The following is a 14,519-nucleotide window of genomic DNA, read 5'->3' as shown; positions in this document are numbered from 1 at the left end:
CTCTCTCTGAATGAATTGAACACAACGAGAAATCACAAAACACAACGACATTAACTTCTAACGGAAAAGGTGGGTATCTGCGGTCGACAAGGATCGAGACCAAGACATTAAGGTTAGGGATCAAGACTGACTCAAGACCAAGACATTTAGGGATCGAGACCGAGTCAAGACCAAGACATTTAGGGATCAAGACTGACTCAAGACCAAGACATTTAGGGATCGAGACCGAGTCAAGACCAAGACATTTAGGGATCAAGACTGACTCAAGACCAAGACATTTAGGGATCGAGACCGAGTCAAGACCACGACATTTAGGGATCAAGACCGAGTCAAGACCACGACATTTAGGGATCAAGACTGACTCAAGACCAAGACATTTAGGGATCGAGACCGAGACAAGACCAAGACATTTAGGGATCGAGACCGAGACAAGACCAAGACATTTAGGGATCGAGACCGAGTCAAGACCAAGACCAAGACATTTAGGGATCGAGACCGAGTCAAGACCAAGACATTTAGGGATAGAGACCGAGTCAAGACCAAGACATTTAGGGATCGAGACCGAGTCAAGACCAAGACATTTAGGGATCGAGACCGAGTCAAGACAAAGACATTTCTGGAACATTTATCTCCACATCCTAAATATAATTTTTTTTTTTAAATGTTTGTATGAAAGCAATAAATTGCACGTTGAAGCCTTTTAAAACCTAAGCTTTGAAAACAACATCTAAGCAGGAGAATCCTAAGATTTTGAAGTAGCTAAAAGATTCATCATTTGACGCCTGTTTGAGTCGTTTAAAACCCAGATAATAAACTTCCAGATGGGGGGGATTGTTGAATTCTTTTGTTCTCTCTCTTCTTTGCTGCAGCGTCTCATTTCTCCTGGAGGGATGATTAAAGTTTTATCGTGTCTTTCTTAGAAAGAGAAGGCAGGCTGTGCGTTATAGGAGCTCATATCTGCGGCTGAATGATCAGATTGGACATGTCTTTAATCGATCTTATCCACCGAGGATGACGAAGCAGAGAGAGCAGGAAATACATGTTGAAACATTTCATTATGCAACGCAGTAAAGTCATGAAAATGTCTGATGTTCCTGTTAAATAAGTGAGTGTGTGTATGTGTGTGTGTTTCATGTGTGCATGGTGGACAGATACAGGAAGCAGCAACGCACGCTGAGCTTCATGTCTGTCTGCGGTTTGATGTTTGAAACTCTTTTTTTGTCGTGTTACATCAGCAAAATTAGGAAATGACGTCATTGGGGTAGTTTGTAAATTATAACGTAGAGGAAGTTAACAAATGGTACATTTATGCAAACACTGTGCATGTGCTGAAGAAACATGGTGACCTTTATCAACTCTGGTTAACATATTTGTGGTGCGTAGATGTCAGAGTTTCAGACAGACTGGGGGGGGGGGGGGGGGGGGGGGATGTTTGGTGTGTTGCATGTCCAAGTAGGGAATATTGTTTGTTAGGGTTTGTATTTTAAAAAAAAATCATTATTATAACCTAAATAAATAAGCTTAAAGGAGCAGTATGTAACTCTGAAACCTAGTGTTTAAAATGGGTACTGCAGTCTAAATTCAAAACATCATAGAGAGCTGTCTCCCCCCCCCCCCCCCTCTCTAGAGTCCATGCTCACACAGGTCACCATGTGGTGGACTCTGAAGCTTCAGTGTTTATCCAGCTCTGCATGGGTCTGTAAACCTTTCTGTGTTCTAACCTCTCTCCATTTTTCAAAAAGCATCTCCAATATTGATCCTAGTTTGAGCACGTTTCTGCTCGTGGAGCTTATTAGAAACATGCAGAGGCTTTTTAGGTCGGGTACAATCACTTCTATCTGAACCACTTCTCTTACCCGCTTCCATCGCTGCTACACCTGTTGGTTTGACCTGATAACTGCTCTCATATCTGACAAACCGAGGGGTGTGTGGGGGTCGCCTTAAAACCGTCTACCTTCTCTGGTCCAAACAAATCCGGAGCATTCAGGAGCAGAATCTAAAGTTAGAAGGAGGACATACTGGCTGCTGCATTGTTGTCAGAGAAGCCAGCACATAGCATGTTTCCTTAATGTCTGATCAGATAGTAAGCTCACTTTATCATCTCACTCTCTACACATCTTATTGATTGGACCTTTAAAAGTTGCAGTGGTCTTAGCAGTAAACTCTTCTAAAGAAAATGTTGAGTCATTGGAAGAAGAATCCTTTTGCACTACAGGTATTTGTTTACAGGGTGGAATCACAATGATAATTGCAGAGAACAGGAAGGAATGAACCACAGACACAGATATGTGCTGCTGAATGAGGAAACAGTTGTGCGTATTTTCAGGCCAGCATCACTGTTGAGAATAGCGGAGTGTACGTACTGTTAACACTTATTAAGAGTTATTATCTCTTGGTGAAGTCTCTGTCAGTTAAATCTGATATGAAGCAACAGAGGAAGGGCAAAAGGTTGCTGCTACATTTACTGACAGTGAGGGACAAAAACACTGAGAGTTTCCTGGTACAATCTGCAAATGTGTCTTTCAGTATAACACAATTCTTTCTGATTAAATCTTTCCTCGGCATAACCCACAAGTTTGATTTGAAACTGGTGAAATATAAAAGACAATAATCCATCCATACGCCCATTTTCTTCCACTTATCCGAGGTCAGGTCGTGGTGGCAGCAGGCTAAGCAAGTTGCTCCAGACTTCCCTCTCTCCAGGGACTTTTTCCAGCTCCTCCTGGGGGATCCCAAGGCGTTCCCAGGCCAGATGCAATATGTAATCCCATCAGCGAGGTCTGGGTCTAATCCTTGGTCTCCTCCCAGTTGGACGTGTCTTGAAAACTTCCAGAAGGAGGCGTCAGGAGGCATCCTGTTCGGACGCCCAAACCGTCTCGGATTGCTCCTTACGATACAAAGGAGCAGCGGCTCTACTCCGATCTCCCCTCCGATAGCCGAGCTCCTCAGCCTCATCTCTAAGGCTTGGAGGAAACTCATTTTGGCCACATGTATCCGCCATCTTATTCTTTTGGTCACTACCCACAACTCAAGACCAAAGGTGAGGATTGGGATCTGGTAAATCTAAAGCTTTAACTTCCGGCTCAGCTCCCTCTTCACCATGATAGTCCGACGCAGCGCTCGCAATACTGCCGACGCTGAACCAATCGCGTCAATCTCGCAATCCATTTTACCCTCACTCGTGAACCCGAGAGACCCCGAGAAACTTGAGGCAGAGGCTCTCTCCCCACCTGGAGGGAGCAGTCCAACATTTTCCTGCAGAGAACCATGAAGGTGCTGACCCTCGCCCCGACTGCTTCCTACTCGGCTGTAAACCGCCCCAATGCCTGCTGGGGGACCCGACCTGAAGCCAACAGAACAACATCATCTGCAAACAGCAAAATCTGAGGTATCCAAACCAGAAATACAACTTTAAATACACAAAAACCTGATGAATAAACTGACCCCATGTGTGTCATCATTTATGTGTCGATGTGGGTCGGACTGTCAGGATCGTGTGACCTCACTGAAGGTTTGTCCTCTCTTTGTATCGGCTGTCAGACTTCAGCGCCGTGTGTAAATGTAGCTCTCTGCTCTCCCCTTCAGTGACGTTGTGATTTTTAAGGAGTCTAAATTTGTCCCGTTGATCTCACGGTTTGTGAACGCAGCGCGGATTGATGACAACGTGTCAGAAAACATTCAGAGCTGCCGGAGATACATTCCTTCCTCACTGCTTCCTCCAATACTTCCTTTATTTACTTCTCCTTCCTTCGTTTTTCTTTCTTCTTACTTATTCTTTTCTTTCTCTCCTTCCTTCCATCTATCCTTCATTCCTTTCTTTCTCTGCTTCCTTCTCTTCTTCTCTTCTTCTTTCCTTCCTTTCTCTCCTTCCTTCTCCCTTCCTTCCTTCCTGCCTTCCTTCCTTCCATCATTCCTTCCTATATTTTTATCCTTCCTTCCTTCCATCCCTCCTTCCTTCCTTTCTTTCTCTCCTTCCTTCTTTCAATCCCTCCTTCCTTCCTTTCTTTCTCTCCTTCCTTCCTTCAATCCCTCCTTCCTTCCTTTCTTTCTCTCCTTCCTTCCTTCAATCCCTCCTTCCATCCCTCCTTCCTACCTTTCTCTCCTTCCTTCCTTCAATCCATCCTTCCTTCCTTCTCTTCTTCCTCCCTTGATTCATTCATCGATCCCTTCCTTCCTTTCTTTCTTTCTTCCTTCCTTCCTTCCTTCCTTCCTTCCTGTCATTTTTCCTCCTTTCCTATCTCTCTCCTGCTCTTGCTCCTTTTCCTTCCTCCCCCCTTCCTCCTGCCCCCTTTCTCCTCACCCCTCCTTCTCATACAGTACCACTGAACTCCAGCTGCTGCGCTCAGAGTTATTTTTAATGCCTGAGCTACTAGAGTTAAAGGTGCAGTCCGTCATCCTTCCCCCTTATTATCATTATCATAATTATTACAGCAGGCACCCCAACCCAGGCAGCATCTTTTATACTATTCACCAGCCAATCACAGGGCTCATATTTTGCCTAAATGATTAAAAGGGAAAGTCACTTACAGTTATCATTCACTACTATCGACAGACCCAACACAATTCTCGATAACAAACTGGTGTATCAATCAATCAATCAATCAATCAATCATTATTTATATAGCGTCAATTCATAAAAAATCTCAAGACGCTTTACAAAACAGCATACAGGATAGGATGCAGGAGGATTTCTCCTTTGTGTTCCTCACGTTCCTGTTGTCCTCACTTCCTCTCCGCTGAGGTGGAGGTCGGAGCAGGCCGTGCATGAATGAGGACGGCGGTGGTTGTGAGGACGACACAGACCGATGGTGGAGGCTGGGCGTCAGGGACGTCGGGTGGTAAAAGTGACATTTTGTTTTTTTATGTCATATTTCTGTATTTCTTTTGGATCCTATTTTTTTTTAAATTGTTTTTAACATATTTTCATATCCCAAACATCCACCCTGTATCAAAATCGGAGAAAAACACTGCGGCTGCTGGTATGTAAAGTATGATTTTCAAAAAGGATCAGAAGGGTGTCACGTGTTTCATTTGAGGAACTATCTGTGGAAAATCCAAAGAGTCCACTGATCTCTCTCACGTTGTCTCTCTCAGGTATTTTTTTGTTTGTTTTCCTGCATGTAGAAGAAACTCACAGCGGCTAAAAATAACTCTGAAAGCTAAGGGGTAAGATTGGGCTTTTCCCCGTCAGGTTTTTGGTTGTTAAAAAAAGTGGAGTTTCTCTGCGAGCAGCGTGCAGCTTGAACAGCATGCAGTCATGCAGAGAATGACGTCGGGTCACATACCAGGGATGCCGTGCAGTTTTCTGGTTTGTTTGTTTGTTTTGCTAACTGCACATGTCAGCGTTACAAAAGATGACGGAGACTTATTATGGCAGCAAACAGTGAGAATGAGTCACGGGTTAATCTGTGACTGCGTTAGAGTTATTTTTAAAGCCTATAATCACTTTATCGCAGTCGTGATGCAAAGGTTTGATTCAGAGTCCACGTCTCAAAACGCTCCATGATGCAAAGGCTTCGATAAGGAGACATGTGCGAGCTGTATCACCAAGGTAAATACAAAACAGAAACAAAAACCAAACAAGACATAAACACATTCAAAAGGAATCTAATTTACTGAGGAGTTGATTGACTTTACTTTGAGCCGGTATGTCAACAATGACGGATCCTTATGCAACAGTTAGGACTTTATTTTGAAGTTCCTGGTCCAGATTTTCTGAGGGGTTTTTACGGTCCGTAATCACTGCAGGTAGGGTTGTAGTACCTGAAATTGGTCTTGGTCTCAAGACCACATTTTTTTGTCTCGGTCTCAGACTGGGCAGACTCTGGATTTTTAAATCAAGACCGGTGAAGGCCACCACTGATCGGCTGTTTTTCCACGTCATTACTGTGATAAGAAGGAAAACGCCTCTTTCTAAAAGAACAAATAACAGATCGTTATCTCCCCGGTTACGGCCGCAATCTCCCCTGGGTTACGGTCTAAATGAGTGACACGCCCGCTGCACACAAGATGATGATTTTTCAGGTCTTGGTCTCGATCCCTAAAGGTCTTGTCTCGGTCTCGGAGCACTCTGGTCTCGGTTAGTCTGGTCCTAATTTAGGATTATTGTGCACAACGGAGGAATGCACCCCCTCACATGCAGGGAGGAAAAGACATTAAAAACTGTTTTAAAAAGTTGTGGCTTTTTAAACACACGACTACTGCCAGATTTTAAATTTCTAAATTATGAAATATGTTTGTAATAAATCGGGGCGTGCGTCAGGATTGGATCTTTATGCGACTCACACTACAAGAGAATCTGGACAGATAATCGGTTCCCAGCAGCCTCGAGTCGGGAGCGACCCTGTGATTTTCTGGAAGGAAGAGTCAGCCTGATTATCCTGCAGTGTGAGTCTGAGTCTGAGTGTGAGCCCGGCTTTAGCTGTAACACGTTGTAACAAACTTCTTCAAAGGGTTTATTGATGTTTCAATGAATCATGTTTGACCTCTTAAGAAACAAAAGTTCTTATTGTGCAGGACAGGAGCCCAATGTACTTCACTTATTTACTTTCTAATTTCTGTTTTAGTTTGAAATCCGACCTGTTGTACTTCCTGCAGAGCTGTCTGAGTTGTCGTGGCGACGGTGTTTGTTTACTGTCTACTATTGTTGTTGTTTTGTTTTCTTGTGTTACCTTGATCCAGCTGGATTAAACATCAGCTGGAGGCCTTAAAGTGGATTACCTCATTTTGAAATCTTCAGGGGAAAAAAAAGAAAAGATTTGACTCCTTTTTTTGACACTGATGTTTTGCAATATCCTGCAAAAACAAAAAACAGATAATAATACACAAAATAGTGCTACTTGAAATAACTCTCATTACCCATAATGCACCTGACAGCTGACCCCGCTCATTCATAATGAATTGTGTGTCAGTGGATGCCTGATGGAGGACTTTTTGGCAGCGGCTCCGTTTCTCTCCCTCTGTTCCACTAACCCGTCTGTTTATGTTTACACGGCTGTTACCGCGGCGACAACATCTTCACGCCCTGTGGACTTCCACCCCTGGAACGCAGAGAGAAAGGGGGGTGGCGTGAGCCAGGCAGAGACACAAAGAGCGAGAGAGAGAGAGAGAGAGAGAGAGAGAAAGAGCGGTGAAGGGAAACCTCGAGCCAGGGCTGCGTCCCATTTCTAAAAGTTTAAATCCTCTGTTTCTTCAGTATGTTATCTGAAACTTGTTTCTTTATTTGCAACTAAAAGTTCATTTTAAAAGGGACTTAAAGATATTATTGTTCATTTTGATAAACAGAGGCAAAAGTGTAAAAACTTTGACATTTTTTGCATCTTTATAGAGTTTGTTTGATTTGCTTTTCAAGTCTCCTATTTGTTTTCACTTTGCAGCACTTTGGTGAAGTTTGCTGCTCTTATGAATGTTTTGAGAGAGGAGCTTTTTCTAAGGTTCAGACAAACAACATCCCTTTAAAACTTGCTTAAATATGCAATCGTTTGTTCACTTGTATCAAAATTTCAAAAACAAAGTATGTACAAATCAAGGAAAATCATTTTTTAAAAGCTTCAGAAAAATGGAAAACCATGGGATGTAGTTTGAAAAATGTTTAAGCGTCTGCCGCAGGTTTGACTCCGACCTCTGACCCTTTGGTGCACGTGTACCTCACTCTCTCCTCCCAACATTTCCTCTTTCTCTCTCTCTTCAGCTGTTCTGTCGATTAAGGCAAAAAAAACCTCAAAATTATAATAATCAAAACAAAAAGTGCAATTTTGAGTAAATGGTTAAAGGACTCGAGCTTGTATATTTCAACTGCTCAGTGAGAGAATTCTTCCAGATTCACTTCCCCATCAATGCCCTTCAAACTGAAATGGACCTAAGGAGGGATGAACTGTCTACACACTCACCTAGTGGAGACGAGGAGGAAGTTTCCAAGTCGGTCACCAAGGTACAATCCAGACACCGCATGAAGGTAAAGGATCGCAGAACTCGCAAATTTCTCACTCAGGACAGAACAGGACCAAATCAGGACAGGAGGGGGTGATGCTCCAACACGGAGAATGCTTACTTCAACCAGTCCAGTTGTTTTTGGATCAATCTTCAAATCTGATTATAAAACTTATGAAGTGATTTCAAAATGTTCAAATCGTTTATCACTTTAATTTCATGTCTAAAAAAACATCCTTCCCCTCTCTTTAGAATAATCTTTACTTTTGTTTCTACACTTGAAGAGGATTTTTTTTTAAAGTTAAGGAACCAAGGGAGGAAGCAGCTTTGTGAAATGGGACGTGTCCCAGGATTCCCAGGCCCCTGAGGCTCAGAGGCGCTCCGAGCTCGACGTGTCGTCACAAACTCTGGCGACTCTTTTGTTATTTTTAGCTCGTGTGTAAACTGGGTTTAATAGCCTTGGCAGCTGCGACGCACACACACACACAAACACACACACACACACCTCTCAGACGCACACACACACAAACACACACACACACACCTCTCAGACGCACACACACACCTGTTTTTAGGTTTCTGTGACGTCAAAACACGACGGCTCTTTATTTGTGTTCTAAAGGAGCAGAGCGGCGTGTAAAGACATGACATCACTGTTATTAATAAGGACGCAGATATGTGAGTGTGTAAATAGACTCAGAGTCAGAGGTGACTTTTCTGGGTCAGCGGATAATATTAGCGTCAGTACAGTATAAGTGGAGCGTTATCTTTATATATAGAATTTATTCATTGATTATGTTATTTTGTCTTTGTCTGAATCAACCGCAAATTTCTAGAGTTTGTGACATTTTGGCGGTCTTAGCCTCCTGGTTAACGTCGGAGACAATAAGTTAGCTAACACACAACCACACGTGTACAGGGTTTCCACATCAACCTCACAAAGCCCGGTTGTACGGCTACTGTTCTTTCAAGAGCAAAATAGTGTCCACATGAAGCGTCACATCCCTACGACGGAGGATTAGATTAAAACATTTTTTTATTTTATTTTGGAGATTAAACTCGTAAATTTACAAGAATAATCTCGTAAATTAACGAGTTTGAGACCAGCCTGCGCGAAAAAAGTAGAAAATGATGGAAGTAGAAAATGATGGAAGTAGAAAATGATGGAAGTAGAAAATGATGAAAGTAGAAAATGATGAAAGTAGAAAATGATGAAAGTAGAAAATGATGAAAGTAGAGTCTTTTCCTCCAACTTCCTCCAAGTCAGTGTGGTTCTTTCTTCAGTTTATTGCTGTATCTTTTCAGGGTCCTGATATTTTATGACAATCTGAAGATGATGATGTGCCAAAAGCATGTGTAGTTTCATATTTGCATAAGTAAAGCCCCAACACAACTAATTTTGTCTGTTGCACTTGTCTGCCTTGTGTCTCAAGTCGGAAATTTACGAGATTAAACTCTGGAATTCACAACTTTATTCTCGTAAATTTACGAGTTTAATCTCGAAATTTAAAAATCTATGTTTTTAACATGGCCCTGATCCTCCGTCGCACATCCCTGTTGAGTCGAGGCAACAGGAAAGTAGGAGGTCGGTTAAAGGCCTCCGTCCGTGGCAGAAGCAACGCTCAAACGAACTTCAAGGATAACAACAAGGCAGCGTCTAGTGACGTCCTTTACAACTTTTTATCACCTCAGTTGTTGAGTGATAACTAACGGGTCATTTCCAGTTGTTTTCTCAAGTTCTGAACCCTGATCTTGGGAAATCATTATCTCCAGATGAAGCCTGTTTTCAGGAAACAACAGACGATAAGAAGAGCTCCCACACTCTGTCTCGCTTTACGCTTTACGACAGTTGGTGATCATGTCCGCCCAGTATACCTTCTGTGATTGGTCTGTCTTCATATGTCTGAATGTTATTGTGTTGATGAAAAGCACTTTGTGATCTTCATAAATAAAAGCTTACTTACATAAGTTGTTTTCACATATCCTGACCTGGATGTTCACATTCTGCTCCTCACAGCTGGAGACTATCCTTGTCAGACAGGAGGGGGGGGCGGGGGTCTCCTGAGGTAAGACAAGACGTAAAAAAAGTGCGGAAGTCATGGACGAAGCAACAGAGTCCGCTACGTGACGCTATAATGAGAATATTTGTCTTTCTATCAATGCTACGTGTAGTCCAACAGCATCACAATCTGAACTGAAAGAGTGGAGAAGAACATTCAGACAGTCAATGCACTGACTCCATTCACAGTATAGAAACCTCACTCCGCCCCTCCTATTGGCTCGAGGTGAATTCTCCGGAGAATATCCTGCTGCGTTCTCACATCAGCTCACTCGGACTTGCTGCGGAAAAAAATACTCGGAGAAACTCCAGGTGAAGTCTGAACGAAAAATTCAGCTGTTAGCGTTCACACATACAGCTCGTCCTGGAAATATCAGGAGTTTTTTCAGGAGTTTTCTGTAAGTGTGAAAGCATTATTACTTACATACTGACCTTCATCATCATCATCAACATGAAGAAGGTTTGTTTGACTGAAACGCTGTGTGATTAAATAAATATGTCAGCATAAAGTGAGACAGTGTGCGGGAGCCTTTCTCATTGTCTTGACGTTTGACCCTCCTCTGACTCATCCTGTCACACAGACAGGTATGCAGAGTTTATTTTTCTACATGTTCAATCCCGAAGACAAAACAACCGTCTGGTCAGGTGACGTCAGACCACACTAACATGGAAAGTGAAGCCTATTTCTACGTTTGTTTCATGCTCTTGTTGTATAAGTGATAGATGGTTGTCTGCAGCTGTCTCCTGTTTTCTTTCCGAGTTCTCCAAGTAGCAAAATCGTGTTTCTTAAAATCTGGATAAGGACTGAAATCGATGTGAACAAACTCAATGATTTAAAGGTTTTCATCACAGTGACGTCAAATATGACCAGATGTTAAAAAACTAATCTGTAAGAGGAATGAGCCCCGTTCCCTCTCACGCTGCCGTCCCATCATTAAAGTTAAAGTTTAACCCCCGACTTCCACCTGTTTTCTGCAGAAGTCAAACTGCTTCCTGATTCCAGCCTTGATATTAGATTGTAAACACACGGGACACAAATAGCAGCACCGTTTCCCCCTGAAACCAAACCTTACCCTCTTGTTAACCATGACTCAGCGCCATGCCTTTTTTTTCCCAGCAGCTTCAACATGTGTTTGTTTGTGCTCTTGTTCCTCCCCCGCTCTCAGGGCTGCATGACACAGCAGAAGTCAGGCTGATTATGTGGCCTGGTTTTCAGCTTCTATAGACTTTGTTTCATCATATTGCTTCATCTCTGCTGACCTTATGTAACTGTGACTCAATTGAAAACAGCTCTACCTGCATTGTCATGTTGTTTCAGCACATGTTTACTGTGTTGTTATGAAGCTGATGAAATCTCACCTCACTTCATGTAAGATCATTTTTTAAGCTTTTATCCTAAAAACTTGCATCAGACACAAAGACAAGTGAGGAATTCAATGAAAGCTTGAATATTTCTGTGTTTGAATGATTGTGTCAGTCTCCTGTATAGCTCTGGTTGTCCAATTATTGAAAGGTTGTGGATGGTTTGGAAAAGGTTTTTAGCTCAATATGAGTATGACAGTAAGGATTGTTACATAATGTAATCAGTTTTTGGCATTAGCAACTTTAAAGGTGACATATCCTCCTCCTCTTCTTCAGTTTAAATAAATCTCAGAGCTCCTCAAAACATGTGTGTGAAGTTTCTTGTTCTAAATCCACTCTGATCCTGTATTTGATCATGTCTATAAACCCCTCTATTTCAGCCCTGCTCAGAACAGGCTGTTTCTGTGTCTGTACCTTTAAATATGTAAATATTTAGAGACAGACAGAAGATGTGTTTAGATGGACCACCTTGGTGTGAGGATGAGCTGTGATGGATGTCAGCTGGGTGCGTATGACTTCTGTGTCCTGCATGAAGTAACGCTTCATTCCTGTAATTTCCGGTTCAAGGACTAAATCTGGAGATGGGGTCTGGTAGCTTTAGAGGTGCCAGTTCACATCTTGAGTTTATTGTGTATCGTTTATTTGGATCCCCATTAGCCTCTACCTAAGTAGCGACTACTCTTCCTGAGGTCCACTCATACAAACAAACATGAATTTAAAATCCACACAAATTAAATTATAAAAACAAAAAAGTCCAAGACGGAACAGAAAAAGACAAAAGTAGAAATAAATGACAAACACAATAACAGGCAAAGTACAAATCAAGAACACCAAGATGAACCTATAGCATGTCAAAAAGGTAATCTCTCAAATGTCTACGTTACATCTGTGCAATCAATAAATACAGTTTTGTCCATAAATGTACTTAGGTTCTTTTGGCCTTTTTGTGTATATGTTTGTACAGTGAGATAGTAACCCCCAAAACTCTGGTACAGCACCTCAAATAAGCAGTAAAGCAGAATACATGTTATGAAAAGGATGACATTTCTATCTCCATGTGTAAGCATCTCATGGCTATTAAATATCTTGGGGTCAATCTGGGCCAATCAAAGTGCTCAGGTGAGAGATGACATCACCCCCTCCGTTCAGCACTGTGACCTCAGTCTGCATCATCATGCATTTCTAACGGGTAGACTGAGGGCAGCCAATCAGCAGAGGCCTGGATTATCAGGTAATGAGGCCTGACGGCACACAGCCAATCACACTGCAGCGCACAGATTACTGCCTAGTGGGGCAAATCAATCAATAATGCAGACACACACACACACACACAGTTTCCCTGAGCGTGCTCTTACTACCATTACAGTAAGTGACGAGGCTCGGAGGCAGATCGTGTACCAGAGAAAAGAGGACGACAGACTTGACTTACACACACGTGAGGAGGAGAGGGAGTGAAACGAGAAAGGAGAGAAAAGTGCGAGTGGAGAGAAAAAAATCAAAAAGGGGGGACGGGATGATCTCAGCGTTTTGTGTATGATTCACTGTTGTGAGTCACCACTCTGAGAGCAACTTAAAACCAGAGCGATGGAGTCAGATTAATATATCACTCACTGTCCCTATCTGTATCAGCTGGGTTTATTTTACAGTGTGAGCGCGTTTCAGTTTTTTAAAAATGTTTTGTTTTGAAACAGGAGTAGTACGAGTTTTGAGTATTTAAAGAGTTTGGTATGGAAGATTGATTTACTGCTCTGTTGTTTTGTTGACCCTACAAGCTAGACTATAACATCTGTTTGATACATTAATGCAGTTAAAGAAGATAAAATAAATGGAGACAGTTAACAGCTCTTCTACAATTCATTAGCAGACGTCTTTATGCAGAGCGACATACATCGGAGAGTAAGTGCAACACAAGCGAGGATCTTTTTTAGGACATCTTCTCCACCTTTTCAAACAGTCCCCTCCTCCACCTTTTCAAACAGTCCCCTCCTCCACCTTTTCAAACAGTCCCCTCCTCCACCTTTTCAAACAGTCCCCCTGTGGTCTAAATGAAACATCTGTGCTGTGCTTTGGTCAAAATATAACATGAATCAAGCACCAGAGGAGGTTTGTGACCCTGTATAAACCAGCTCTCTCAGAACGCTCCGTTTTGGTGTGTGTGTCTCTTTAAATGCAATAAGCCCCGCCCCCTGAGTTTTCCCCGTAGACATCACTCCTCTGTAGTGAGAATAAAAATGGAAGACATGTAAAAGTTTTGTTCTAGTCTGGGGGTGGAGTCCATAGGTGGAGATACCAGGGGAGGTGAGGGGATTTTTTTTTTACCAGAATCCCACTGTGACATCACAAGGAGAGCTGATTTGAAACGGAGCATTTTTCTCTGTGTTGTAAGACTTATGCAGAGCACAAACAAAGGACTGGATGGGTTTGTTTCACATTTTGTGGGTCTGTAGACTCTCAGGTTACCCAAATAAATGTTCAAAAACACTGAAGAAGTGGATTTTTAAATATATGTGTCCTTTAACAACTTTGTTAAACTACCTATATATAACTTCCTTTTACATGTTAGGGGGGGGGGGGGGGGGGGGGGGGGGATTGATGGCCTAGCAGTTAATTCACGCCTACAATTCTACAATTCACTTATCAGACGCTTTTATCCAAAGCGACGTACATCAGAGAGTAAGAACAACACAAGCAAGGATCTAGAAAAAAGGGAACAATGTCAGTAAGAGCAAACGATCAGCTTTGAGTCTGATTGGACACACAGGTGCTGACAGGAAGTGACCAGAGGCAAAGCACAACATTGAGGGCAGTTCTTGAGAGCTCTAATCAGTATAGAAACCATCTTATAAGTCGTCGTTATCAAACAAAAACCATCGTCATTACCATCATCATCATCAATAATATGGAGACCATCATCATTAAGTTAGTAGGTATTCATGAAAGAGCTGGGTCTTTAGCTTTTTCTTAAAGGTGCCTCATGTATGGAGCCTATAGTCCTCCAAGTGGGATGCCTAAATTCAAGTCCAACCTGTGGCTCCTTTCCCACTTATCATTCCCCACTCCACGCCTGTAGTTTCCTCGGGTTTGCCCAGATTCTGGTGATACCTGAGGAAGCTACAGGTGAAAAATGTTGTTCAGTGTATGTTCCTTGGCTCAATGACTGTAAAAAAAA

The sequence above is a fragment of the Labrus mixtus genome, chromosome 12, assembly GCF_963584025.1.
Source record: "Labrus mixtus chromosome 12, fLabMix1.1, whole genome shotgun sequence".
Classification (NCBI taxonomy): domain Eukaryota; kingdom Metazoa; phylum Chordata; class Actinopteri; order Labriformes; family Labridae; genus Labrus; species Labrus mixtus.
This window is presented reverse-complemented; position numbering follows the sequence as displayed.